Below are 5000 nucleotides of genomic sequence, written 5' to 3' on the forward strand. Positions count from 1 at the left end.
TCTAGTCGGAGGGCTAGTTATTTTCACACTGTGTTATAATTGGAACCTTCAATTAAACCTTCACTGAAGACACTGAACTAATATTGTCACGTTGTTTTCATTATTTATTTGCGCAGGGCTTTTTCCTCTTTTTTAATTTGTGTAATTGAATTGAGTTATTATTTATTATTATTATTATTATTATTATTATTATTATTATTATTATTAGTAGTAGTAGTAGTAGTAGTAGTAGTAGTAGTAGTAGTAGTAGTAGTACTAGTAGTAGTAGTAGTAGTAGTAGTAGTAGTAGTAGTAGTAGTAGTAGTAGTAGTAGTAGTAGTGGTAGTAGTGGTAGTAGTAGTGGTAGTAGTAGTAGTGGTAGTTAATAGTAGTATCTGGCTATATCACAGTGCTTGCCACGGGAGTATCCCCTATCAGCAGCTAGTGACACACCATCTTAGCGTTCTAGGGTATTTCGGAGAATTCCCGCAGACCCCAACAGTACAAATTTCTGTAATGTCTGGATGCTTAGACCAATATGAAGGTACTTCTGCAGGTTGTTCGAAAAAGTACCTACGGCGCCAATCACAATAGGGGTGATTCTTACCTTATCATTATGATGATGGTAATGATGAAGATGATGATGATGATGATTTTATTTTTATTTTTTATTTTTTTAGTTTTATTATTTACTCAATATAATTACACAGATTAAAAAAAAAAAAAACAACGAAAAAAAAAGCCCTGGGGAATTAGGCCAGTTTATACAGAACATTAATGCTTCTTATAGATATAACTTCCTGGTACCAACAAACAAACAAACACAGTAAACAATCTAACAATTGTTGATTTTCACTTGCGCGATCGACAGTCATGTTTTTCGAATTCAAAGAAAACAAAAGAAAGTAACGTTTGCATAACAACAGGGGTAAAGTCCCAGAGAATTTGGTCGGGACCCAAACATGGCCGCCGTTTCTTTGTTTAGGGGCTCCAACATGACGGCCGTGACGTCATGTTAAAATTGAGAATATTTAAAAATTAAAGTAAGATTACTAACCTTTCTCCCCTCTACGACTCATACGCGACATTCCACTGACTAGGAAGTAAATTCCAATCTTCATAATTTAGAAATTGTATAATCGACTTAGAGGCCTTCTCTCATGAAACTCAAGACATCTACTTATCACAAGGTTTAGAGCTTCCAAAGAAGATCCCCCCCCCCCCCCCCCCTCACAAGTGTTTGGGGCAAAAACTTAAAGTACAAAACAATGGTGAAATATGAACCCTTTTATTGTCGTAAAAAAGGTTGCTTTTATTCATCGTGGTGAAGTACAATAATAATAAAGTATTCTCGTTTGTTTCACGATGTGATCAGTTGTGATGTAGATCGCGACGTTTCGACTGCATGCTGCTGGTCTTCATAAGGCGATGATGTCGAATGGTTACGCGTCACCTTTTAAACAGGATGCTCCGCAGTGATTGTGTTCAAGTATTCCGGTGTTCCGCCCTTCCGGCTTCCGTGTTTAAGTACTAGCCCAATCTGGACATGTTTATCTTAAAAATACTGAATTAGCCTTGAAGTCTTCTCCTCTACTCACTATGGATTATTTATCTATGGGTTAATTAAGTGTTATCTGTCTCAGAAAATTTGCATGCGCCACAAGAGTACCATTTTTCTTGAGTTAAAATCCTGCGATGAGCCAAAAATTGTGGAATTAGCGTGACATTGCCTCTTTGAGCAATACTAAACCTTAAGAGTTTATCGTTTTTGTATGACTTGGAACTGAGCTTGTAAAACACTCAAAATATTCGAGACTATGACGCCAATTTCCGCTGAGCCGTTACTCTGTAGTGTTCCCGGCTCTATAATTCTTTCTATGATTTCTATGATCATTAATTTGTATGTCTTTGAACCGGAAAGGTTATGGAGGCAGTGTCTTTTTGTGAGGACTTCCTGGGCGTATGAAACAGGCCCCCAGTTGTTTAAAAGCCGTATAATATACTTCCTGTAGATGAGTCACTATCGGACAGTTTCAATCTGTGCAAAGTTTTCAGTGTTTGCTCAGGTAACTGCGAATATGCATGCACATACATAAATTCGTACATACGTAATTAACCAATTTCAGCGCTTTTCAGGCCAATGAAACAAAATCATGACAGAACATTCAACAACAACTCGTAAGAATCCCAATAGATATTGAGTAAGACGCCAATTTCCGCTGAGCCGTTATTCTGTAGTGTTCCCGGCTCTGTAATTCTTTCAATGATTTCTATGATTACTAATTTGTATGTCTTTGAACTGGAAAGGTTATGGAGGCAGTGTCTTTTTGAAGCAAACTTCTCTTTCCAAATGTAATTTTTCTTACATTACTTTCTAGATTTTGTGAGGACTTCCTGGGCGTATGAAACAGGCTCCCAGTTGTTTAAAAGCCGTATAATATACTTCCTGTAGATAAGTCACTACCCTACAGTTTCAATCTGTGCAAAGTTTTCAGGGTTTGCTCAGGTAACTGCAAATATGCATGCACATACATAAATTCGTACGTACGTAATTAACCAATTTCAGCGCTTTTCAGGGCCAATGAAACAAAATCATGACAGAACATTCAACAACAACTGTTACGTAAGAATCCCAACTGGCCGGAGGCAACCCCGTTTGGCTACCCCTTCTCACTACACTGCACTCTGTCCAGTAAAGGGCCTTGTACACATCATGTTTAATCACCATAGTTCAGACATCCAATAAGTTTGCAATTGAAACAGTTTCCTCTCTCATATAATACGTTCTTACGAAAAGACAAACTGTTTTGAGCATGATTTGTCATGCTTCTTTACTTGCTACTGCTGTTTCGGTTCTTTTAACTGCCCCGGTTCGGCAAGAACTATTTCAGTGTTAAAAAATGAAATGGATTCTATTTTGATTTTTTCCGACTTTCTCCAAGAACTCGCGCCATGACTCGGAACAGACGAACCCCGCTATTTTATAGTAAAACTAATTTCTTTAATTAAAACACAGACATGCAAACGACAAAGTTACGAAAAAAACAGGCGTAGCTTAAACCGGAAACTATAATTTCTAAATTCTTTCAGCAACCAAAAACACGCGAAACACGGTAACCTATTGCTAGAAGCTTGTCGATTTTGGTGGAGACTGGTACACCATTTTCATCCCGAGTGACTTACAATGAAGACATTATATTATACTTTTATGATATTATACTTTTTAAGATGACTTTTTTGTTCCTCAGGTCTTCGTGCGTGATTTCATGCCAATTTTCCCAAAATACCAACAAAAAAGGAAGTGTTCAGGGACAGCGAAGGAGAGTTGGACGAGCTATTGTTTTTTTACCTCTGAGACATGCTGTAACAGCATATTGTCTTGTTTTTAGCTTCCTCATTCCAGTGCTGAAACGAGCCTTACACAAAGGAACGAGGTCCGCTTTGAACCGATCCAGTAAACGAGCCAATAGGAATTTCTGAACGTAATCTCGCAATATGATTGGCAATTTTATGTGGTGTATTACAACACACTATGTTGAAAAGGACAGAATTATTCGGGTACGTTCAGTCACGAACCAACACCAGAGTTGGAAAGACGAGAAGCCAGCTGCACCTTTGGCGATTAGGGTCATCTGCACAAAAAGGTATTTGAAAGTAAGATCTTTCTCAAATTACTCTACTCATACAATTACTCTCCTGAACTCCGACTATAAAAAAAGGGCTAAGGCCATTGCAAATCGATTCCAAAATGTACTTCCAAAAATAATAAATAGCGAGTGACCAAACCGGTTTTCTTAAAGGAAGATTTATTGGTGAAAACATAAGATTAATTGATGGCTTAAAAAATCACACTGCTGCTCATAATATTCCCGGACTGTTACTATTTTTAGATTTTGAAAAAGCGTTTGACACAGTTAAATGGTCTTTTGTATGCAAAATGCTAGGTTCTTTCAATTAATGACCGTTTTTATGCTAGAGACGTTAAAGTTGGTCTGAGACGTTAAAGCCATCTGGTATAAAAACGGGACGCATAAAAGTAGACGACCTAACAGAAAAAAAAAACACTTTTTCTGAAAAGGACTGGATTCTATCCTCGGAAGACACTGGAGACGAGGAAACTCGGCGCCAAATAAACTTGAAGCGCGCGATACGAACAAAATAAACATGGCAGAATTACAACTTCTCAAGTCAATTACTCGACGTCGCCAAAAAAGGCAAGATATGGAAATACAAATGTTTTTAAAGAAGAAAAATCAATCGAGAAAGCGGCTTTTCCAGGATATGGACGAAGAACTACAAGATGTGGCTCAGGCACTTGGCTTGTGTGCCGTAGCTATGAAGAGACCAAGGAAAGGACGAAGCATGGATGAAGAAAGGAGTTCCTCGTTCCTCGCGACTCCTTCAAATTCTTCTTGGCCGCGACTTTGTTTAAGTGCTACGCATCGATTTCAGGATTAAACGCTAACTCGTGCCAGTCGTCTGTGGACTAGTAAGGGCTAAATGCGTGCCAGTAAGGGCGTTCCGTTTTTATACTAGACGCATTTAACGTCTGAGACGTTAAAGTCGACCTGTAGATCTTTTCGGTTTGATATCTGGCTTGCGGCCTAACAACAAGAAAACAGAAGTCCTCTGGATTGGAGCTAGCGCTGGGCGTCAGGATAAATTATGTCCCGAAAAAAAAAAATGGGTTACACAACACAAACTTAAGGCCTTAGGTGTCTGGATTTCGACCGATCCCGTGGTTAGCATGAGAGCAAAGCACAACGAAAAATTAAGAAAGGTTAGAAACTGCTTAAGCTGCTGGGAATATCGTCGTCTATGCCTGTTAGGGAAAATCGTTGTATTAAAAAGTTTAATCGCTTCTCAGCTTGTTTATGTTCTATCAACGTTGCCCACGAACTATGCCGCTTTAGATGTGATTAACAACATGTTCTACAGCTTTCTCTGGAGTGGATGGGGGGACAAAATTAGGCGATGACTGCCATGATTAAATCTTTTAATAAAGCGCTTAAATCAACATG

General features: G+C 38.5%; 1 protein-coding gene across 4 annotated transcripts in view; it reads left to right on the forward strand.

The window, feature by feature from the left end:
* LOC138013342 (uncharacterized) overlaps positions 1–5000 on the forward strand; it is a 172537-nt gene that overhangs the window by 144377 nt on the left and 23160 nt on the right. For 2 of the 4 annotated variants that reach the window (XR_011125204.1, XM_068860387.1), the window contains exon 1: positions 3313–3623. The exons of the other annotated variants lie outside the window; for them this stretch is intronic. The gene's annotated coding sequence lies outside the window, so the exon portion shown is untranslated. Of the gene's footprint in view, positions 1–3312; positions 3624–5000 lie in introns of those variants that run through there. 4 annotated transcript variants of the gene reach the window in all.

This window comes from Montipora foliosa, chromosome 8 (genome assembly GCF_036669935.1).
Source record: "Montipora foliosa isolate CH-2021 chromosome 8, ASM3666993v2, whole genome shotgun sequence".
NCBI classification, from domain to species: Eukaryota; Metazoa; Cnidaria; class Anthozoa; order Scleractinia; family Acroporidae; genus Montipora; species Montipora foliosa.